Source organism: Crinia signifera, unplaced genomic scaffold (genome assembly GCF_055691185.1).
Source record: "Crinia signifera unplaced genomic scaffold, ASM5569118v1 HAP2_SCAFFOLD_109, whole genome shotgun sequence".
Taxonomy (NCBI): Eukaryota; Metazoa; Chordata; class Amphibia; order Anura; family Myobatrachidae; genus Crinia; species Crinia signifera.
Genome location: NW_028142003.1, coordinates 370,400 through 396,544, shown reverse-complemented (window position 1 = coordinate 396,544; position 26,145 = coordinate 370,400). Strand labels below are relative to the sequence as shown.

At 41.0% G+C, this 26,145-nt stretch overlaps 1 pseudogene; it reads right to left on the bottom strand.

Annotated features, from left to right (window-relative positions):
* Positions 1–5,963: 5,963 nt before the first annotated feature.
* Positions 5,964–26,145, bottom strand: part of LOC146052156 (uncharacterized) — a 47,277-nt pseudogene continuing 27,095 nt past the window's right edge.

Below are 26,145 nucleotides of genomic sequence, written 5' to 3'. Positions count from 1 at the left end.
TTTGTTTTACAAAAGTGATCAATGATTTACCTTATACATAATTTATCACACAATTAGTAAATAAATAATAGGGGAGATGTGGGTCACTATATAATACTCTCAGCATTGAGACCGGTCTTATACATAAGCTTGATTCCTAATTGCGCTCAAGTAACAAATTAACACAATTTGGCAAATTTACCTTAAACCAACTCATTAGAGGCAGGTCTTGTAATCATAGATAGAAGTGATCTCCTCACCTTCTTTTATATTATATTGCTCATACAGTATGTAAAGAAAAAAAGAAAACATATACATAGTGTAGTAGTCCTTATACACAGTTTTTTTGTGTAAATAATGGTCCTTCTTAGCCCAGATTTTATAGGGAATGGTGTAATCTTTATTATATGTATGGTATCACCTCCGTGAGACTAGAGATATTGATTGATACTCACACTCAGCTTACATCCCACAGGATATCGGGAAACTTATAAAGGTATCTTTAACACAAATTTTCTCCTTTTTTATGTACTCAGGAAATCAGCTCACATGTATGCTTACTTGTGCTAAGCTCGGTTTCCTCGTATAATGGTTTATTTGTGTCCATATGAGACAATCAAGCAAGATTGTACTTCAGTAAAAACCTGTTTGGTACTTGTTCCCTAGAACGGTGCCCAGATTTTCTACGTACGCAAACGTAGGGAAATTGCATTGCCTGGGCAATTATAGTGGCATGTGATGCGATGTTATTTTTTAAATGTAATTTATTCACTGCTCTGTATGCCCCAGGGGATCGCATTGCATAGCACCTCCCGCAAAATTGCATGTGATTTTATCGGGTAAGCGGAACCACTACATTAGCTATGCAATGACATGATTGTATGACATACAATGATGCTTTATGCACCCCCCCCCCACTATCCATGTCAGCCTGAAGCGTGGTGATTGCAGCGAGCCCCGCGAGGGGCGGCGGAATGCGTCCACCAACGTTTTCATAACCCCACTATACTCGTCGGCGTGGAGCCACCGAGCCTAAAGCGTGGCGAGCACAGCAACCACCGTGAGGGGACACGGATAACTTCACATGTATTCCGCTGAGCTCGCCATGCTTCGGGCTCGGTGGCTCGCTGCTCTCGCCACACTATATAAAGTCAACTCCATGTCGACGTGGATAGTGGGGGTATGAAAAAGTCGTAGGACGCGTACCGCCACCAATCGCCACGCTTCGGGGTGGTGTAAATAGTGGGGGGTGCCTAAAACCTCATTTTAAGACATACAATCATATTATTGTATACCTAATATTACATGAATAAAATTGCATCGCATCGCACGGCAGTACAATCGCATGCAATGCGATGCGATATTGCTACGCAGAATACCCGACTAAGCAAATGGCTTAGTGGGCGCCATTCTAGGAAACAAATACCAACTATTTATTGTTCCATAAAAACACTTTCCATTAAAAATTATTATGGATAAACACATTGCCAGGGGGTCACATGGATGACATACCACTGTACACAGATTCTGCAATGGGATGATAGAAAAACCTGGGGTTTGCTAAAAATAGCAGGTCCGTGGACTGTGGTGGGTGACACACTCCTGAAAAATAAAATATAAAATAGCAACCAACGCATTTCAACTAGTTATTAGGCTTTTTCAAGGCATCTAATAGATGACCTCTAATACATAAATCTAATAAATCCCCTCCGATAACAACTCTTCCAATAACAACTCTTTCGATAACAACTCTTCCCTTAGCTAGAAGTCTTTATGAAAGGCACTCTGCTCCATATTCAGAGCATATATTGATGTCATAGTGAGATGGGAATGGCTTAAATGAAGAACCAAAATATTAAAACGACCCTTCGGGTCCAAATAGAATATGAATAAAAGGCGTGAGGAAATGTGTGGGAGGCTACTGAGGGGTGTGGGGTTTTTAAGTGCATTTCTTATAATAATATTTCTATCTTCTGCTATTTAAAGAATTGTATTGCCATGGTGCACATACGTGGCGAGTTCAGACAGTCTACATTTAACGACATTATATTTAAAGTCATGGTATATACCAGTGCAAAATAGAGCTAAAGAGACCAGCGATTAACTGTAAAGGGAAACAATGCTTACATGAGAGGGGAGCGAGTAGCAAAATAAAAAGTAAAGGAAACACATGGGAAGATTACCAACAGGACATCTGAGTAACTGAAAATGGCCGCTGACTCAAGGACACGGCTATCCACAACACTATTAGGTGCCATCCATTCCGGATAGGTACACCAATTTGCGGAGGGGGGTATCATAGTGGGACAAGGGAGGGTTGGGTATCATAGTGGGACAAGGGGCCACCTCCTTCCTACACTGAAAAGCACCTTTCATCTACCTTCCAACTGATTGGAAAATAAAATCCCAGATGAAATATTTTGCTAACAAACCCTAGATTGATTAATGAAATCTCCCCAGATCTTACTTACAGATCTTAGAATTACTTCAGCTTCATTCTGTATCTACATTACTTTGGCTCCAACATAATTTGCAGCCTACAAATACACATACTGTAGCTCACTAATTATCTCATTCACTCTGGCTCTATGGGACAGATTAGCCAAGTCTCATGCATTGCTGTCCTCTCCGCCGGCCTTATTCCCACTTTGGGATACCCTGCTTTTCCTGCTGTAAAGGATAGACGTTTTTTCAATTATTGGGTTAACATTGATTTTTTGTTTATTACCGATATAGCTCCCTCACATTTATTCCCATCCTTTGCTGACCTACAGACAACGTACATTATTCCCACTCACTGCTTTTACCAATTCTTACAGCTCCGCAGATTTCACACGTCCTTTCATTACTTACTCAAATCCACAACTAGAACTACACTGGAATCTCTTTGTTACAGCCGTTCCTCCTCTAAAGGTCTTATCTCCTCTATTTATCACATTTTTCTCAAACATGGTGACCCTACCCGCATTTCACACGGATTGGCTTGGGAGAAGGACCTCAGAGTCCAACTTCACCCTGATACATGGGATCAACTAACACAGAATGTAGTCTCAGCATCCTCTGCAATTCAATATAGAGAAAATACTTTCAGATTATATGTCCGTTGGTATATGACCCCTGTGAGGATATCTCGCATTTTCCCAAATGCATCCAACATTGCTGGAGAGTTTGCAGATCGAGAGGCATTCTGCTCCATTTCTTCTAGGAATGTTCTAGAATAACTTGTCTCTGGAAATCTATTCATAGCTTTATATTGTACATAAGGGAGATAGATGTCCCGGTTTCCCTCGCGTTTTTCTTCCTACCTCAAAGCCTCCCAGACATCCCGAAACCAACTCAAAAGCTCACTTGGCATCAGATTAGTGCAGTCAAAATAAAATTGCTTTTCACTGAAAATCACTATGACTGCAATATCGGCAGCTATCTGGGATATCTATCATATGGAATACATCTCCAGTATTGTTGTAATACCTCATCCTTTATAGATACATGGTCGCCATGGCTAGCGCATCACAATGCTCCTCCCCCTCTTTCATTTGGCTTATAACAATACAGCATAAGCTTGTAAATAATCAAATGTGGCATTTGAGGCGACTCTCCCTTATACACAATACAATTTATTGTTTGCATATTATCTGATGTATTTTACTGAGAGGGACACTGTATTTTTAGTCGCTGTATTCCTTTACCCATCTCTCCCTATTTTATTTGTTGTTCACGCTCTTTTCCCTTCCAAAATATATGTACATGTATAAGTATATTAATAAACCCCTCTAAGACATCATGACATAATTTTAACTAGATCGGAGCATCTTCATAGTTTTCATAATTTTCACCAAAAAAGTGAAACTTCAGGCCTCTTTCCAGAACAGAAGATGTTGACTCAGATCAAAAAGCTTTTTTCACTTTTCTTATTCAGGTCAAGTCACAACTTTCCCACACTAGGCGATTTTGAATTTCTCAATTTCAGTTATATCACTCCGCCCTAAAATATATATATATATATATATATATATAGCTTACAGGTGAATTTGGCCAGCACTCCGCTGGTGACCAAGGGATACTTGCCCCGGTGCCCTCCAAGGTATACAAATACCGAGATACAAACGTGAGCTGGTAGGGCGGCACTTGAAGGTCTTGGTATGGAAAATATAAGAGTCCAAACTGTGGGTTCCTTATCCTTATGATAAGGAACCCACAGTTTGGACTCTTACTTTTTCCATACCAAGACCTTCGAGTGCCGCCCTACCAGCTCACGTTTATATATATATATATATATATATATATATATATATATATATACCAAGCAGCAAATTGGCACTCTGGACAACAAGTTTGAAAAGGGAAGGGTTGGGTAGAGATCTGCACACAATTGAGTATAACCCTATATTATGCGGTTGTGTACCGCTGGATTACAACAAATGTTGTTAGCTGGGGTTCTATCCTACCAACTAAATGTATACAGTCAAAACGAAGAAGGAGAAAAAAGCTAGTTGTACGGATGCACTCCAGGGTTTTTTTTATATTATTTCATGTATCATGGAATCATTTTTAGAGTTAATTCTCCAAAAGTGGGGTATACTATATAATCTTTATTAATTTCTGGATTTAGGATACACCACCAGTAAGTTGCAAAATTGAAGAGGTTAAAATGTAAAACATACAACATGCATATACACAATAAGGTGAATAAAGATTTTCTCTTGTTTTCATACGACTTTGCTGCACTTTAATTTAATTGCGCACTTCACACTGAATTATTTCTCCACAATCAACCATGGACAATGCAACATTTACACACAGACTCAGTGACGGCCGTCCTGGTCATTCACTCCTTCATACATAAGGTGGACTACAGGTCTTTATTATATATTTTTCTATATTTATAGCTTACATTTTTTTTTTGCATCAGTAATTACCAATGGTAACTACAACTCTCCCTGTCCCTACGGCGTTTAACAGCTTACTCAGAATACAGATATTGTATTTTAAACATTTTTTTTCCATTTTTTCCCCATTTTCCTACTTACTGAGTCTTCTCCCCTCTGAAGATTGATTGATGAGATAGTCAGCTGGCAAACAGCGGACTCTAGAGCCCCCACCTGTGGAGAACCACCACCCTCATTTCCAGGTGCCAGTGATGCGCTGGTACAAGAGGTTTTCTAGACTCCAATTCTTAAAATCATTATTATTTATTAGTTTAATACATTACCACATCATTCAATGAGACGACATCCTCACAGTGTAATCATCAGTTCATCAAGCCCCTCACAAAGAACCCGGGTGGGGCCTTTACCATCAGTTCTAAGTTATGGTAATTTCTGTAGACACTCCCCCTACTACTCTATTACCACCTCCCTGATACGTCACATTGTATATACCGCTTGTCCCTATGTAGACATTATTATCTGCCTGTTCTTTCTGGCAATTATAAAGTAAAGTATTCTTGAAGTGCATTTTCCTTTCTGGCAAATCTGTCTATCTTGTGATACATTTATGGTCGTGTGCATATATACTGGTAAGGATTGAACCTATGCCATGGTCATATTGTTTTGCAATTTCAGAACATCTGTGCTTGATTATAGTTAGCTAGTGAAACTAGGAAAGCTGATTGCTGCATGATATGATGCTGATGCTGAGGACATGTGATTATACAATAAACAGAATTATATGTCTTGTTACATTCAGAATAAAATGTCCTCACTTGTCATCATATTAAGGGGATTCAATTGTTCCCTGCTCAGCTGTTCTCACATCTTAAGTGCCAGGAGCTCAGGAGTCACAAATCTAATGTCATTATTTAAAATGATGCTAATTGCACCCAAACAGAGTGTAGCAGTGTACAGCAGCTAAACCTATTTACAGTTCTGGGCATGATGTAAAATGTGCCAATGGGCACCCATACAGGTCACTTTTCACACATTTTTGCTCACCACGTCAGGAGGCTATGAGTGGAAATGCCGGTGCCGGCAGATGTTTGTGATCTAATACAACAACAATTGAAGTACTCTCTCGGGTGACCAGCCCCGAAAGCTGCCACCACAGACATTTGTATCATCCCCATTGTAGTGATACAAGAGAACTTGAGAAGCACATGATACATTCGGGCCCTCGGAGCATGTAGATGGCTTCTCTCCTGTGTGACTTCTCTGATGTCTAACAAGATGTGACTTTCGGCTAAAACTCTTGTTACATACAGAACATGTGAATGGTGTTTCTCCAGTGTGACTCCTCTGATGCATAATCAAAGTTGATTTCTGGGTAAAACTCGTTCTGCAGTAAGAACATGTAAATGGTTTCTCTCCTGTGTGACTCATCAGATGTCTAACATGAGTTGTCCTGTGGGTAAAGCACTTGCTGCATTCGGAGCATTGAAATGGTTTCTCTCCTGTGTGACTCCTCTGGTGTACGATAAGATGCGATTTACGTTTAAAGCGTTTTCCACACTCAGAGCACAGATGTGGTCTCTCCCCTGTCAGACTCATCATGGATTAGATGAGAAATAAATTAGCTGTAGAAGGTTTCTCCTATGGGTAAATAGAAATAAAATCTATGAATGGGTGATCAGAGAACAACGTCCCTTTACCACAGCGTTTTTCAAAACAAAATCCGGTTACTTATATTAAACAAGACGGTCCGGCACAACCACAGCATATAAATTCCCACGGCGGCTGCCCGCAATAGGCCCAGGCGTTATACCGCAAACAAAGAATGCAGCACTCCAGTACGGAATATTCAATCTTTAGTTAAAAAATTGTGGCATCCTTCCAGCAACGTTTCAACAGCAAAGTGTCGTCACCAGGCTGATAACAACACTTTGCTGTATATATATATATATATATATATATATATATATATATACAGTCCAAGGTGACCGACAAAACCTCCAATTAAAGCACAGTTGCTGAACCAGGTGCCCCCTCCAATATTGTATGTAGATAGTGAGTACAGAATGGCACTCCCGGCTCCCAGTCAATAAAAATAAGTTACACATATAGAGAAGATGAAAACATGCATGATCCCACAGTACTGACATAGCAATATATAGATATTATATACACTAATAAAACATTACTCATAGAGAATATATGACTGCGTTAAGCCCCATACACACTAGACAATATCAGTAATGGTCAATATCATTAAGGATATTATCCAATGCCGTGGGTAAACAATTTTAGCATACACACAACAATATCAGAAAATGATATTGTTCAGTGACATGACCGGGACCCGCTGAACATGTGGGTCATTAGCTATATAGACAAAATTGATCTAAACATTTAGCTGATTGGGGGTCATTATTGATCATGCAACATTATTTATCAAAATGTTATACTTTACATATTTACCTTACTCTGGGGATCCTTCCTCTGTCTCTCTCTTACTCCTCCGTCCTCCCAGCTCTCCAACCAGTAACTGATCCAGCAGCTCCTCCATCAGCTCCCAGTGGCCTGATACAGCCTATTTATAGTCACTCCTCCCCATCTCTCCCCAATAGTTCCCAGGATGCCCTGCAGGAATTCTTACACTGAGAGGTGACATGTAAATTAGGGTCACATAACATTAGTATACAGTCATTCACCACAGCAGCTCCTCCTGCCCAGCTCCTTGTCTTGTAAATGAGGTGTAAATATTCCTTAATTGACTTACTACAATGGGAAATGCTAATTACACCCTGGCAGGGTAACACCTTGTATTCTAATAAGGTCACAGCAGCCTCTGGCCTCCTGTTATGTCACCAAAGGGACCTTTTGTTTAGGAGTCACCTATTGTCCGGACATAGAGTCCTCAGGAAGATCTGTTCCACATATCAGCAAGAACTCCAAAATGATTCAATGCTAATAATAACATACATAGACTAAAAAGTAAACATCGCTAATGGACTATAACACAACTATCCAAAAATAGAAAATGTTTTATTAAACAAGATAATTTATATCACAATGCCACCGGCCGGTGAGACAATTTTATAAGCTTTGTGCACAAAAATGATTAATAACACATGATATCACAGTTAAAAATCTAATTCCTAACCTATAACATAAATGACCAAATACATTAGCTGATTAGCCCACAATATACACCCACATGGGCTTTGGCAATAGCAGAGGCTTGATGTTTGTTAGTATGGCTGTAGATAATCTACTCAAGGGCACTTTGTTGAACCGCCCCTATATTCGGGGATAAATCACCCAAAGTCACTCCAATTATTAGTATAACTGTGAGTAGTCTTCTCCAATATCGCTGTTTTAAATTGCCCCTGTAGGTGGGGATGGATCACCCACAATCACACCAATGCGCAGGGATAGTATTGTTAAGGCCCCCATACACTACACCAAGCTTGCAGGCGGGGGCGTCAGGGTCCATCTGGGGGAGCGGGGACCAGAGACCGGAGAGCAGGGTCCAGTCCGGTCCATGTGTGATGCAGAGGGGGTAGTCATCTAGCGGCAGGAGAGGTGGCGGGGAGCGGGGTCTGGTCCAGCTGCAGGAGGGGTAGTGGGCTAGTAGCAGAAGGACTGGAGACTACGTAGTGGCAGGCGGGGAGCACGGAGCACATGGCGCATAACAGAGTCCGGGTAGCTGCGAGCGGGGAAACATCCTATTCAAAAGACTGGGCGGGCAGGGCGGTCGCTGATTGGCTGAGCTCTCGGCCAATCAGCGGCCGCCCAGTCTTTTGAATAGAATGTTTCCTATTCTCCCGCTCGCCGCTACCCAGACTCTGTTATGCGCCGTGCGCTCCGTGCTCCCCGCCTGCAGCTGCCGCTATCTAGTCTCCAGTCCTGCTGCCGCTAGCCCACTACCCCTCCTGCAGCTGGACAGGACCCCGCTCCCCGCCACCTCTCCTGCCGCTAGCTGACTACCCCCTCTGCATCACACATGGACCGGACTGGACCCTGCTCTCCGGTCTCTGGTCCCCGCTCCCCCAGACAAGCTCAATGCCGGCTGCACAAAAGATGTATGTGCAGCGTGCCCAGGTATTTTCAGGGAAGGTCAATGAGGCCAGCAGCTTGATCAGCCTGATTCTGTCACACAGTTGTGGAAGAGTCAGAATTACTCCCACTTGGAAACATAGGGAAAATCATTGGATGGTGAGGTGCGAATGGATTTGCAGCTGATCGGCGATTGATGATATTTCGCAAATTCACCCAGCAGCTATCAGATCTGAATCAGGCCCAGGGTTAGTAGAAATAGGATGAAACAATTGGATTTGTAGCTGAGTGAAGCGTTTCATCTGTTTGGGGTGTTGTTTGGAAGTCAAACACCCACCAAGGTGCCCAAAGTTTTAGATGCTTGCTATAAAATGTGCTAATAACCCTCACACATTAGATATTCATATAGGATTACACAACTGTTTCCCTCACTAAGATAATGCTTTGTATTTGGCCACACAACAGGCCACAAAGCCTCCTATGCAGCAACCATGGGGATAATAAATACAATAACAACATTGGGTGGGAATGCTGCAAGGATAATTTACATGCCAAGGAGTTTACACAGAAAATGCTAGGTTTTATCAAGCGCTTGTATTTATGTTAATATGTGTGCTGTGCATGCCGTGCAAAACATGAAAAATAAAAATAAAAATAAAAATGAAAATAAAATAATAATAAAAATAAGAATAAAAATATAAAATAAATGGAATAAATTGTAAAAACAATTATATCAGCACATTGGCAAAAGTAATCACTTTTAGGTGTTTACAGCCCCTTCTGGAGCAAATAGAGTTTTTTTGTGGGTTTATGAGAATCGCACAGATGAAATACCGGGGTTGATCACTCGGAGGTAGCCGTCGGTAGTGGATGGTGTTCGGGAGGTTTGTGGAAGCAGACAGGGCTTTGTGGAGGTTTGTGGTCTGTTGAGGTTTGTGTAAACCTCCTTCCTATCAAGCAGCTATTCTAGAGCGCAGTGAAAGTCCCTTTTTTCTACAACATGCCAAGGAGTGGAGGCTGTGATAATCCTAATGATGGATGATTCCACCATTATAAATGCCGCTCATAAGGGAGGTTCTGCCATTCATAATAAATTACATATTCTATCTGAGACCGAAAGATAACTGATTACTGAACAATGTTTCCCCCTAACCCAACTGCTACATTTTAGGGTGAATTTAAGGTTTTATTGGATGATGCTCCACTTAGCAGATGAAATAAAAGGAAATGTTCTTCTATTTGTACACTGCAGGCCCTGTTATCCTCACATTTTGTCATTTACCTTAATTTCACTAACTGGTCACCAGTGTTTAAAGTGGTCCTGGTGAGGTGGTGGAACTTGCTTCCCCTGCCTGTCTCCCCCCACCCCCATATGTCACAGCCAGGGTGGGTGCTAGGGTTGTTGGTGCCCCCTGCAAGCTTTAAATGTATGGCCTATCCCACACACCCATGAAAAGAGAAATGCAGGCCACATAATACCACGCCTGATTAAAATTATGCCCCACAGTGCAAAGCAACCCAACGCCTAAAAAAATGGAACAGTGCATGCAGGGGATTCATTCTCTTTGCCAGCAGTTTCATGCACAGTGCCAGGGGTTACATGCTCTTTTCCAGGGATTACATGCTCAGCGCCAGGGGCTACATGCTCAGTGCCAGGGGTTACATGCTCAGTCCCAGTGATTACATACATGGTGCCAGGGGTTACATGCATGGTTTCAGGGTAAGTTACTGTGTGCATTGCACTGTGTGGTAAAGGAGACAGCCAGGCAGAGCTGTGGGAAACCCTCATGTCTCAGATCAGGTCCATCCGCAGCATGGCTATTTCAAATGATGCGCTGGCTCATGAATATTGAGCCAATTGGAGCTTGCCGCCCAGCAGCCAATCAAGTAGCAGTGGCTCCTGATTGGTTGCCAGGCCGTGAGTTCCAATTAGCTTGCTAGTCACAAGCAGGGTCATTTCTAGACTGCAAACAGTTAAAAATGCCACTGCAATTATCATCATCATCAGGAAGCAGGGATGGGGTCAGTGCTGGTGCCGCAGTATGGCTAGGGTCAACGTTTCCGCAGCCTGGTGCTTCGTCACATAATGCTGGCAGTGCCTGTTACATGCTCTCTGGGGTGTCAATGCCTCAGGGCTGAAGAGGCAGCAGGGGGCAATGTTGCAGAGGGGATGGTGCAGGGACCAGCTGACCCATTTAGTGCCCATTCACACAAACAAGTTGACCCGCACCAAGTGATGTACTCGGAGTATAATCTCGTGGATGTCCAATTTCTGTTCAAACAGAGAGGATTTTTGTATATAATATTCCTCTCAGATTGTGGGTGCTATCGACTGATTTAAGGATATGAATTATACAAAGTAAGAAAAAGAAATCAGTTCTGCTGGGATGCACTCCTCATCCACATGGTCCTACAGGACCAAAAAACAATTGTTTAAATAATAATATCTTTATTAACACACAATTTAAAGGTAAAAGGCCATCCGTTATTTTATTGTTATCGGTCAATTGTATTAATTGTGGGTGACCTGATATTGAGTCCCTGTGTCAGGGATATAGATGGCGAAGTATTAAAAACAAAGTAATGAATAAAGATTAGACAAGAAAATCAAGAAGATTAAAATCGGTAAACTGTTATTAATGATGAGGTTTATTCTGTCACTTCTTTAATAAGTGTCAGTAAAATTATACCTGTGTACACTGTAAGATAAATGATTTGAAGCTGTTCGGTGTGCAGTATTTTATGCCATTTCCACATTCATATTGCTGATATGGCTTGTAGAATGAATGTAGCGTTTATTCACGTTTTTCTTTTACACAAATTATTGCAGTGTTTTAATGTTGTCCTCCCAGTAAGTTAACAAAAATGTATATATCTGATTGATTGTTGGGGCAGTATTATTTTGTGCCCAGTCAGGGGTATTAGAGGTGTATTGAGATGCTGTGTTTAGTGTATAACCACTTTATTCTGCATAAAGTTTTACCCCACCTGACAATCAGATATTAGTACTGGGACAGCAGAGAGATCTTCACTAGTGAAGGTGTAATTGGTGTCTCTACTGCATCTGCAACAATTACATTAATATTATATTGCATCAATGTGCATATACATGGCAAAGTAACTGACACATATACTCAGCTTATTATGGTAATGATAGAGCAGCTTGGGCAGCGGGCAATTTTTTGATATTAACCTCCAAATGGGGTACCTGAATATATATCCGACTGATTATAAGGGCAGTATTATTTTATGCCCAATCAGGGATGTTATAGGTGTAATAAGGTGCTGTGTTAGGTGTATCACAGCTTGATTTTACATATAATGTTCCCCAACAGTCAGATATAAATACTGAGATGACAGAGAGATCTTCACTAGTGATGATATAACTAGTGTCTCTACTGCATCTACAACAGTTATATAGATGTTATAATGTGTCAATATGCATATATACAATACCGCGACTGACACATATGATCAGTACTTGTAGCGGTTTGGAATGTAGTGACTTGGGCAGCGGGCGTCCGAGGCACCTTCCCAGCCTGGGTAAGTATTCCCTTCGGCTGACTGTATGCGCTGGTTTTTAGTACAAAGCTGAGCTGCCGGAGTCTTTTATGTCAGATCTCCGTTGGCTCAGTGCAGTTAGTAGTCTGGGGATGTGTTCCCTTATAGTAGCTGCATGTACTCGCGTGTTAGACACGCTGGCTGCCGACAGTGCTAATTCTCCTGCCCCACTGCGATCTGTTCTAATACATATTGCAGCATCACCCAGATATTAATCAATGCACATTTAACAACGATCTGCCCTATATGCGCTGGCTTCTAGTACAATGCTGAGCTACCGGAGTCTTATATTTCAGATCTCCGTTGCTCAGTGCAGTCAGTAATCTAGGGATATATTCCCTTATGGTAACTGCATGTACTCGCGTGTTACACACGCTGGCTGCCGACAGCGCTAATTCTCCTGCCTCACTGCGATCTATTCTAATACATATTACAGCATCACACAGGTATTAATAAATAAACAGTTTACAGCAATGCCAATGCGCATTTTGCTGTCTTTAAGCTTTGTCAAGGCTTAATCTAAGTGTCCAGCGCGCCCATCATTTGCTATATTTATGGGGTAAGTCCTCCCTTGGGAGTGGTAAGTTTGAGCCAATCCGGGGCCTCAATTCAGATATTTGAATGTAAATAGGTACTGTGGTAGGTTAACCCTTATTCTCCTGTTGAATATGTTGTTAATCACTTATTCAATTATGATGATCATTGATCAATTGCACTTCAGGAATAATGTATCATTATCAGTTTTTGGTAATCAGGCAACATTGCCCAGAAATATTAATTAATCCTGTATGGTTCTTTGTTTATTATCACTTATAAAATATTTGTTGATAGAGCGTTTGATGTTTAAAACATATATAACCCATTTTGGACATTTGCAGTCCACCTTATATGCTATCCTGTTATTGCTCTTGCTCCGCAATTTTGCAGATATTGTTGGTTGTTTGGTATTGGTGCGGTACTTAATAAATTTAATGATACCAGTCCCTTTATTGCTCCTTCAGTGTGTATATCCCTTATGAGTGAAAATCGCTCAGATGAAAGCGATTGTGCATTACAACTGTGTGTGCAAAGGTTCTCTTAGTGAAAACAAATTGGTGCAACAAATTGGTGCGAGGAAATCATAATAATAAAATATTAGTGCGAGTGCAAGTGTCGTGAAAATTATGGAGAACCCTCCAATGATAACATACTGGTGTCTGGTTGGCTGCTCCTTTGTAGGTTGCAGTCCTAATTATTTAACAGTAATGGGAAGTGGTTACGTGTAATGGGTGAATGGTGATAGTGTATGAATATTGAGCCAATTGGAGCTTGCCGCCCAGCAGCCAATCAAGTAGCAGTGGCTTCTGATTGGTTGCCAGGCCGTGAGTTCCAATTAGCTTGCTAGTCACAAGCAGGGTCATTTCTAGACTGCAAACAGTTAAAAATGCCACTGCAATTATCATCATCATCAGGAAGCAGGGATGGGGTCAGTGCTGGTGCCGCAGTATGGCTAGGGTCAACGTTTCCGCAGCCTGGTGCTTCGTCACATAATGCTGGCAGTGCCTGTTACATGCTCTCTGGGGTGTCAATGCCTCAGGGCTGAAGAGGCAGCAGGGGGCAATGTTGCAGAGGGGATGGTGCAGGGACCAGCTGACCCATTTAGTGCCCATTGCCACATCTCATCCACACAGAGTGCAGCAGACTGCACATTCCCCTGCTCCCTATGTGAGGGATAGGGCTGCAGCTGGCTGAAGGTGATTAGGACATTGGAGCATCTCCAACAGACAGCACAGGGATGTGGAATACAATGGAAGCCCACAGGGAGGGGAGCCGTCAGCTATTGTCTCTGCACACAGACTGGTGGAGGAGTGGCCAATGCTCCTGATGCGCTGCTTTGTATATTCCCCAAAACCTACCCAGTGCTGGTATCAGATGGCCCTTCCAATGAAGAGGAATTAGCCGCTACCATCTGCACAACACAGGCAGGCAACAGGCATGCGGTGATTAGCAGCTGTTGGCTGGGGACTCGAGAGATGGAGCGGGGCAAGGTGAGCAAACAGAGGTGGAACCATTCCGCCTCCAAAATGGAACTGATGGAATGCAGTTCCGCCCTGTTCTGGCTGACTTTAACCCATACAGGTCACCCAATAATTCCTAGTGTAGGTTCCATTACCACTAATATATCAGAATTTGTTGATGTTTATCCTTCATATTTCCCTGTGATATTTCCCTCAGGTCTCACATCAGAGACACAACTTACTTTTGTGCACTGAAAGGAAAATATATATTTTATTAACATGTAATGTTCCTTTATAGTAATATTCCCCATGAAGATAGAGTGGCAGCTCTAGGCCACTTCTCCAACTCTGATGCTGGACCAGTAGAAATAAATGGCAAATTTATATTGGATTACTTAGAATTTATTCTTTGTCATAATAATGTTCTGTCTGACACATACATATTATTACAAGTACAGGGGACCGCCATGAGCACTATAGTTTGCCGCAAGATTTAAAAATTTGCTTATGGCACTTTTTAAAAACCAGTACAGGTTGAGTATCCCGTATCCAAAATGCTCGGGACCAGGAGAATTTTGGATAGCGGATTATTCCGTATTTCGGAATATTTTAATATTTCAATTATGTATTTTGAAGTATCTTGCATGTATGCTGTATAAACACATAAAATACACACAAATATATTTTATTACCACATAAAATACACACAAATATATTTTATTTGTTCAAAAAACAAGGTTTCAAAACATGAAACAAAATTTGTGTACTAGCTCAGATATTGAATTTGAATGCCAAGCAATCATTTTCTTGTACATATATAGTGCCAGTTACATATCATGTCACCAGTAGTGCTGTTACAGATGTCCCCAGTGAGTTTTTAGCAAAAAAAAAAATATTTCACTTCCTGGAATGTATGGTTTTCGGAATAATTCGGATAACGGATACTCGGATACGGGATACTCAACCTGTATATATAAGGGAGTCTTTTTGGGGCAACCTTGGTTCTTTACTGCAGGTAGATGATGATCTTTTCATTATTTGAGTTGGAGACTATAATTCATTATCACATTTTCTTACATATGTTAATCCAAATAATTTTTAGTTACTTTTCAGAAACGATTGTCACCCTAATCATATTACTTTCTTGGATATTAACATCCAAAAAGAGAATACAAAATTTTAACTATGAGAAATAAAAAGGAGGAACAATGTAATGAAATGCTTAACTAATCAAGCTGTCATTATTAACATTGGTTTGCAAATATCTCTTAAGGTCAATATTTGAGAATTAGATGGATCTGTACTGAAGATACTAAACAAAACTGCACAAAAAGTAAATAAAAGCAACCAGGGAACTTTAGGTAGACAGAAGAACTCTATAAACTCCTAAACATCAGACACCAAATGAGGTGAAACAAAATTAATTGGGGCCCTGATTTAATGTATACATACAATTATATATCATTAAAATAAATGTATCTTTAATAACTTCCATATTTTGAAACTAGATAGAACATTATCTGTCCAAAAGTAATGATACAAAGATGTTTTATAAGAAGGCAAAGAATTAAAAAAGAACCACTTACCAAAGAGTCATTTTAATTCTAATACACTATGTGGAAGAAAGTCACTGGACACCCTGGTATAACCCTGAAATAATGGAATCTTCCTGACAAAGTGAATATGGACTCTTCCTACATGTATAAATATGGAAGCAAGCGTCGTAGCAGATAATTTGCTGATAAAATGACGAACAGGAAACGCACTCGGTTATCATGGTCGAGTTGCGGCTTACAAGCCTCTGATCACAAAAACCAATACACGACAGAGACTTTGTTGGTGTAAGGAGCGGAAAAACTGGACGGTGGAGCAATGGAAACAAGTTCTATGGAGCGATGAATCACGCATCACATTTTTTCGATCAGATGGGAGAGTGTGGGTATGGCAATTGCCTGTTACCCAAATGTGTAGTGCCAACAGTAAAATTTGGAGGTGGAGGCATCATGTTCTGGGGTTGTTGCTGCTGGCATGGCGTGGGCCCACTCGTACAGGTGCATGGGAACATGACATCGGCGACCTACCGAGATATTCTGGATAACTCCATGTTACCTGCATTGTGGGGTTTCTATGGGAATGATGATTGTGTGTTCCAGGACGACAATGCGTCATGTCATGTTTCGGGGGTTACAATGGAGTGGTATGACGAAAATTGCGTCGCCCGACTAGCATGGCCTGTGCAAAGCCCTGATTTGAACCCCATAGAACATCTGTGGGACGAACTTGAGCGCAGGTTGCGGTCGCGATCGCCTCACCCTTCTACACTACCACAGTTGGTGACTGTACTGCAGGAGGAATGGCACAATATCCCACTATGTGTGCTACACGAACTTGTGGAAAGTTTACCACGACGAGTAGCTGCTGTTATTTCTGCAAAAGGTGGACCTACCCCCTATTGATTGTAAATAAACACATGGTTTCCGTTGACATATGGTGTCCAATGACTTTCTTCCATGTAGTGTATAAAAGGTACATTCTATTTTACTGTTGCTCCAGCCGCACCAGTCCATCATATACAGCAATGGTTCCCAAACGGTGTGCCTAGGCACCCTGGGGTGCCTTGGGCCACTTGCAGGGGTGCCTTGGATTGGTGGTCTAGGAGAAATGCATAATATTTATGGGCAAAGCAATAGGCAAAACAAGAGTTGGTGGCTTCCATTCATTAAATACATGGGCAAACAAAAGCAAATCTGGTTCCTCACTACATAATTAATCCTAAGGATGACATATAAACACAATTTACTTAATTTGATATATTTTCAAAATTTATCAACAAGAAACTTTTGACCTAGGGGTGCTGTGAAATTTTCTGATATTCTAGGGCGCCGTGGTTCAAAAAGGTTAGGGAACCACTGATGTACAGTATAAGTCAGAATTTCTCAGCCTGTTCTCCAGGTGCTCAGAAATTGATAATCTTATGTGTGATGCTGTCTCTTTAAGCCAGTGAATAAGAACAGGATGAAATATAAATTATATAAATATAAATAAAAAAATGGAAAATACACCACAGTTCTTGTTTCAAAGAATACTGGACATATACAAATTATTTCCACAAAATTCAAAAAGTCTGCGTGTTCTCTAAATAATAAGAAGAATCCACATAACAAAGTACTCTTTTCTTTCAAAAAGTCAATAAGAAGTCTTTTATTTTATCAGAAAACATCAAAAAAAGTTAAAAAACATAAACCATAAAAAACATATAAACAGTCAATAAAATATTCCCAAAAAAAGTCAATTGGCAAAAATGCTTGTTTTAAGCAAGCCATGCAAAGAAATATACAGGGCCAAATGAACATTTGGAGCACTCTGTCTATATTACCAGACCCCCTGACAAATATATAGTGAGAACCAAGTAGGGTCCGGATAGGTAAGAAGAAAAGGAGATATTCGAACCCATTCTCAGGAGGTCTCTCATCAGCAGGACCGGTGTTATTTTATGGGGATGTTGTCTGCTTCCCAGGGACTGCAATACCACTGCAGCTACCTGTATTCTCCTCCCTGCTGTGCCACCCGGATTATAGTAGTCAGCACTATGCTGGGTTCTAGCACGGCTTGCTTAAAACAAGTGTTTTTCCAATTAACTTTTTTGGATATTTTATTGACTTTATCATTTTTTAAGGTCTATGGTTTTTTGTTTTAAGACTTCTTATTGACTTTTTAAAATAAAAAAAACTACTTTGTTATGCTTATTATTCTTATTCTTTAGAGAACACACAAACCTTTTTAAATTTTGTGGAAATAATTATTTATATGTCCAGTATTCTCTGAAACAAGAACTGAGCGCTGTGATGTATTTTCATATTTTTTTAATTTATTATTGTGTTGATAGTTTTGAGAGTTGAACTTGGGTTAAAAGTTCAACGCTTGAGTTGTATTATCATTTTTAATTTTTAGGATGAAACATAAGTTTGGATATTAATTCACCTGTGCGATATTATATCCAATAATGCAAAGCAATGCTCATATATTTTAGGTGAGTCACTGCTGCAATATTTTGGAAACTAATAGTACTTTAAGTGAAATACAGTTGGGATTTAAGTAGTAAATAAAAATTTTCTGTCTATCTATCTCCTATATATTCATAGGCTAGTGCTGCTCATCTCCCTATGGGGGGATTCTAGTGTTTTGCACACCAGGGCCACTAGGTGTCCGATGGAGAAGTTTCAGTGTTGCACAGTTTGGGTGCACACAGCCGCCAATGCTGACATTACTGTTATGTTGTTGCATTACTAATAAGCTCCTTTGGACTTCAGTATCATCTGTATGCGGATGATACTCAGCTCTACCTATCCTCCCCAGACCTGTCCCCATCTGTATTGATCCGTGTCTCTGAATGCCTTTCTGCTGTTTCATCCTGGATGTCATCTCGCCACCTCAAACTTAATATCTCAAAAACAGAATTAATTATATTTCCGCCAATTAATAGTAGTTACCAACCTGATATCTCTATTGCTGTTGAGAATGTGACAATCACTCCTACCTCTCAAGCTCATTGCCTTGGTGTTATCCTTGACTCTGAACTTTCCTTTATACCCCACATTCAATCTGTCTCAAAATCATGCCACATGCACCTAAGAAATATATTTAAAATGCGCCCATATCTTACACAAGACACTGCAAAAACTCTAATCCATGCTCTCATTATCTCACGCATTGATTATTGCAATAGTCTCCTTATTGACCTTCCCCAATACAGACTCTCACCATTACAGTCCATCATGAATGCAGCTGCGAGGCTAATCTTCCTAGCCAGACGTTCATCATCTGCAAAGCTACTCTGTCAGTCACTTTATTGGTTTTCTGTATTCTACCGTACTCAATACAAAATTCGGTACTTATGTAATATCTGGACTCCCGGTTTTCTTATGAGACCGTGTCCCCTCGCGGGGCTCGCTGCGCTTGCCACACTTCGGGCACGGTGGCTCGCTGCGCTCGCCACACTATATAAAACCAACTCCATGCGTAATTGGATAGTAGGGGTATGAAAAAATGGGGTGCATTTAACATGGGAGTCCAGATAATACATAAGTACCCAAAATTCTTTTACTTACACACAAAGCCATAAACCAAACTGCACCAACATACATATCTACTCTTATCTCAGAATATCTTCCAACACAACCTCTACGCTCCTCCCAAGATCTGCGTCTCTCATCCACACTCATTACTCGCTCCCATTCCAGACTGCAGGACTTTCTTCGGGCTGCACCCACTCTGCGGAATGCCCTCCCAAGCACAATAAGACTCTCCCCCAGTCTCCAAACCTTTAAGCGTTCCCTAAAAACACATCTCTTCAGGCAAGCTTATCAAATTCCAGAACCAGTCACAGAACCTTGCATTCTGGTGGAATCAATGCAATAAAGAATACAGTGTGTATACTTATGTATCAATACCTATTTTCCTATAGATTGTAAATTGCGAGCAGGGCCCTCCTACCTTTTGACTCTCTGTAAATACCCTGTTTGTTGTATCCTTTGTAAAGTGCAATGGAATATGCTGCGCTATATAAGAAACTTTTAATAAATAATTTATTTTGAAGGGCTGGTAACTAAGGATTAGTTAATGTTCATCATGAACCTTTCATAAGACAGACTCACAAATACATTCAGAAATAAATAATATTACAGGAAGCAGTGTCTTCATTTAAAATAGTATATTATCAGGTTTTGTATATATGTCTATTTATATTTTAGTTTAGCATTGAATCATTGTGAGGTTCCTGCTGATATGCAGGACAGGACTTTCTGCTGACTCACTGCCTGGACAAAAGGTGACGCAAAACAAAAAGTCCCTTTGGTGACATAACAGGAGGCCAGAGGCTGCTGCGATCTAATTAGAATACAAGGTGTTACCCTGCCAGGGTGTAATTAGCATTTCCCATTGTAGTAAGTGACTTTAGGAATATTTACACCTCATTTACAAGACAAGGAGCTGGGCAGGAGAAGCTGCTGTGGTGAATGACTGTATACTAATGTTATGTGACCCTAATTTACATGTCACCTCTCAGTGTAAGAATTCCTGCAGGGCATCCTGGGAACTACTGGGGAGAGATGGGGAGGAGTGACTATAAATAGGCTGTATCAGGCCACTGGGAGCTGATGGAGGAGCTGCTGGATCAGTTACTGGTTGGAGAGCTGGGAGGACGGAGGAGTAAGAGAGAGACTGAGGAAGGATCTCCAGAGTAAGGTAATTGTATTATACATAATAATATACTGATACACGAACAAACCTCTGTAGTTATTGTCTTGTTATATATACTTAAAAATGTTTACATTAACCATGGTTACATAGTTTAACAATATAAGTTCACTGGCCAACATTTTTATTTCTTTAGTCAAGGATATTTGAATGAATTTAGGGTAATTTGATGGCACTGATTCCAAATATGCCATTAGTTTTCCCATATTGGCTCTAGTTTTTGAGATATTGCATATACCCTGAAGTTGAACATTCCCCATAAACGCTTTAGATCATCTTGTCTTATCAGATGTGTTTTGATCTTCATTGTGTTCTTACTTAATCTGGAACTTTTAGTTACTTAGTTAGGTGCATATATGAGCATAAAAGTCCACTTTCTTCACAGTCACTTGGAGAGATTCACAGTTAATGTAGGCGACTATAGTGAGGAGCGACTATATATATAATTACATATATTTATTTAATGAAACAACATATAAACATGGTAAACATTTGGTTCAAGAGAAATCTGCCCTCAAAGTACATGAACAGCCATGAAATAACATTTCATATCCCTGGAACCAATTAACCCATATGGACCAGCCTGGTATCAGGTTGAAGGCCCAGCGATTTGGGTTTGAAGATCAACCTCAAGCTGCTGTGATGCCGGGGGGAACTGGCAGCTGTCGGAACAATGTGGTGGTTGGAATTAGCGGGTCTCATGTTATCCTATGCGGAAAATGTTCCAGGTTTGCCCGGCGGTATCTCCGGTTCCCAGGGGGCTAGCGACGCAGGGCCAGGCTTGTTGGAAAGCCGCAGTTCTCAGCTACAAAATTTGGAGAGTGGGCCTGGAGCTGCAGCTACATCAGGCCCATGGTTAATCTGGCCCTGGCTCACACTCCTCTCCATAACCATCCCCATGCAGGACATGAGTAATATAGAGGCCAATATAGTATAGTCATTTGAACAGTACATGCATTGCATATACTTATGGTTAGGGTTTGAGGTAACAATATATTAAAGAAGGTGCAGACTAGATGGGTGGCATGGTTGAAATCTGTCATCACATTCTATGTTTTTATGTCTGACCTGCACAGAGTATTGGGAATATATAATTCTTATGGAAACATTCATAGACTGGGTATTATACTCTGTATCAGTATCTGCTGCAGGGTGATAGAGGTCTCCATGCTGCACATATGACTTTGTATTATACTCGGTATCAGTATCTGCTGCAGGATGCTAGAGGTCTCCATGCTGCACATATGACTGGGTATTATACTCGGTATCAGTATCTGCTACAGGATGATAGAGGTCTCCATGCTGCACATGTGACTGGGTATTATACTCTGTATCAGTAACTGCTGCAGGATGATAGAGGTCTCCATGCTGCACATATGACTGGGTATTATACTCGGTATCAGTAACTGCTGCAGGATGATAGAGGTCTCCATGCTGCACATATGACTGGGTATTATACTCAGTATCAGTAACTGCTGCAGGATGATAGAGGTCTCCATGCTGCACATATGACTGGGTATTATACTTAGTATCAGTATCTGCTGCAGGGTGATAGAGGTCTCCATGCTGCACATATGACTGGGTATTATACTCGGTATCAGTAACTGCTGCAGGATGATAGTGGTCTCCATGCTGCACATATGACTGGGTATTATACTCAGTATCAGTATCTGCTGCAGGATGATAGAGGTCTCCATGCTGCACATATGACTGGGTATTATACTCAGTATCAGTATCTGCTGCAGGATGATAGAGGTCTCCATGCTGCATATATGACTGGGTATTATACTCAGTATCAGTATCTGCTGCAGGGTGATAGAGGTCTCCATGCTGCACATATGACTGGGTATTATACTCGGTATCAGTATCTGCTGCAGGGTGATAGAGGTCTCCATGCTGCACATATGACTGGGTATTATACTCGGTATCAGTATCTGCTGCAGGATGATAGAGGTCTCCATGCTGCACATATGACTGGGTATTATACTCAGTATCAGTATCTGCTGCAGGATGATAGAGTTCTCCATGCTGCACATATGACTGGGTATTATACTCGGTATCAGTATCTGCTGCAGGGTGATAGAGGTCTCTATGCTGCACATATGACTGGGTATTATACTCGGTATCAGTATCTGCTGCAGGATGATAGAGGTCTCCATGCTGCACATATGACTGGGGATTATACTCAGTATCAGTATCTGCTGCAGGATGACAGAGGTCTCCATGCTGCACATATGACTGGGTATTATACTCGGTATCAGTAACTGCTGCAGGATGATAGAGGTCTCCATGCTGCACATATGACTGGAAACAGGGATAAAGCAATTTGGTGACATACATAAAAATAAAAACACTGGTAAATGACCTTGTCATATTTGTTAATGTAAATAAATACACATTATGTTCCTTATATAAAGTAACACTATTAATGTAATATAAATAATTATCTTCATCCTTTTAAAAAATAAACTTTCTATTTCAGGGCACATAAGTAACAAGACTTTCACTAGCAAGTCGTCATTTCTTCCTACTCCTCTTGAAGATTCTTGAAAGCTATTCTCCTTTTCTCGATAGGAGAAACTTTCAGAAGGTAATTTGTTTCTCAGTTAATACATGATGAGTCTGACAGGAGAGAGACCACATCTGTGCTCTGAGTGTGACAAACGTTTAACATGTAAATCAGAGCTTCTCAGACATCAGAGGAGTCACACAGGAGAGCGACCATTTACATGTTCTGAATGTAGCAAGTGTTTTACCCAGAAGTCACATCTTGTCAGACATCAGATGAGTCACACAGGAGAGAAGCCATTTGCATGTTCTGAATGTAGCAAATATTTTTCTATAAGTTCTCGACTTGTAATACACCAGAGGATTCATACAGCAGAGAAACCATTTCTGTGCTCTGAATGTAACAAGTGTTTTTCCAATAAATGTCATCTTGTTATACATCAGAGGAGTCACACAGGAGAGAAACCATTTAATTGCTCTGAATGAAGCAAGTGTTTTATCCAGAAGTCCGACCTTGTTATACATCAGAGGATTCATACAGGAGAGAAACCATTTAATTGCTCTGAATGCAACAAGTGTTTTATCAGCAAGCAGGACCTTGTTAGTCATCAGAGAATTCACACAGGAGAGAAACCTTATCAATGCTCTGAATGCAGCAAGTCTTTTTCCCGGAGGATAAATCTTCTTAGACATCAGAGGAGTCACACAGGAGAGAAACCATTTATATGTTCTGAATGTAACACGTGTTTTTCCAATAAATCTAATCTTATTGTACATCATAGGATTCACACAGGAGAGAAACCATTTAATTGCTCTGAATGTAGCAAGTGTTTTATCCAGAAGTCCGACCTTGCTAGTCATCAGAGGAGTCACACAGGAGAGAAACCATTTAATTGCTCTGAATGTAGCAAGTGTTTTACCAACAAGCATGAACTTGTTATACATCAGAGGAGTCACACAGGAGAGAAACCATATCAATGCTCTGAATGCAGCAAGTGTTTTTCCCAGAGGATATCTCTTCTTAGACATCAGAAGATTCACACAAGAGATAAATCATTTATTTGCTCTGAATGTAACAAGTGTTTTACTAGAAATTCATCACTTATTAATCACATGAGGAGTCACACTAAGGCCCTGAGTGTATCAGGATTTTGTTAAGTTAGATTACCTGTATCACATCAATATTTTTACAAGGACATTTTCATCTTCTGTATGTAACAAGTGTTTTATATAAATCAATCTATTTAAAGACTGGAGATGGGAAACATCGATAGCTGTTCATCTGCACCAGTGTAGTGTAATAAGCAATGTGTAAGGTGAACCCTCCCCTAAAGTAACAGAATTGATTATTTTTAAATATAATTTTCCTCTCTCAAAGCCACAAGGGGGCGCTACTACTGACCCCTATTACACTAGTATATATCACACGCGGGAGAGAATCTCAGTTTTTGGGTCACTGAACTGGATCCAAACATAACTTTTAATGTATTTTTATAAAAGGGATATATCAGTGAAATATAAAAAAAAAATGTAATGATGTAAAGAAAATGACAAATAGATGCAATAAAGTGATACAAATATAAGCAAGGCACATAGATATAGCCTTCATACTTTTATAAGGGTATGGGTCATAAGCCAGGTTCCTTGCCCCGCTACTGCTGCCACTTGGCACGCTTCTCTCCTCCCAATCACAGTCCACTTGGATGGAAAAGTATGAAAAAGTTCCAAAAATGTGTTGTCATATTGCCTGTGTGGACCTAACGGTCCATACACACTAGATGACTTTCTGAGCGATATTGTAAATAATATTGCCATGTTTATATGCTGTACACCGTTAACGATGCATGCTCACGTACATCGTTAACGACCCGCTCCCTCATCCAAATATGTCAGGACAAGGGAGACCTCATTAACAATGGTCTAGCTGCCTCCGCAGCATGACCATTGCTCCCCCCACCATTGGCCCCATTGTGTGCAGCATCAGCAGGTGTGTATGCACTTGCCCGGCTGCCCCTCCTCCCCCGACAAATACTGGCCACCACCAATGTTGGCATCGGTGTGGAACTTCTAGCGTGTATGGGCCTTTAGGGTAATATTAATATATAAAAACAGTGAAATTGTGGTACTTGTTTCCTAGCACGGCCACCACGATTTCTATCGTGGTGGTCGTGTCGGAAAAAATTGTGTCGGTCGCGTCGGGTGCATACCAAAACGCACACGACGCGACCGACGCGATGTACCCGATTTCTCCATAGGCTTCAATGTTAAATTATTTTAACATTGAAGCCTATGGAGAAATCGGGTCCATCGTGTCCATAGGCTTCAATGTTATATTTTTTTAACATTGAAACTGAGTCCATTTAACATAGTAAAAAATGGTAAAAGGGCCAATATGGGCCATTTCTCATTGGGTATGGCCCCATCATGTGGGTAAAAAATAATGGCCCCCCATTGTGGCTGCCACCCCCACGATTGACGCGAACCCGAAGCGTGGCGAGCGCAGCGAGCCCGCGAGGGGCGGCGGTGCGCGTCCTCCGACCTTTTCATTCCCCTACTATCCACGTCGGCGTGGAGTTGAGAATAGATTAGTGTGGCGAGCACAGCGAGCCACCGAGCCCGAAGCGTGGCGAGCGGACGCTGATACCTTCACAGATCCCTGCGTCCCCTCGCGGGCTTCACAGGTATCAGCGTGCGCTCGCCACGCTTCGGGCTCGGTGGCTCGCTGCGCTCGCGTAGTTTTTTACCATATACCTATTAAAAGTTACATTTTACTATTCATTTTCTTCTTAGTGCACCGCAAAAAAAGCACTCTGTTGTTTCCCCTCTAGTGCTTGGCGGTAGCACACCTTACACCTAATTGTGATATTGAACTTCATGGTGATTTGAAGGTATCTATATCCATCTATATAAAA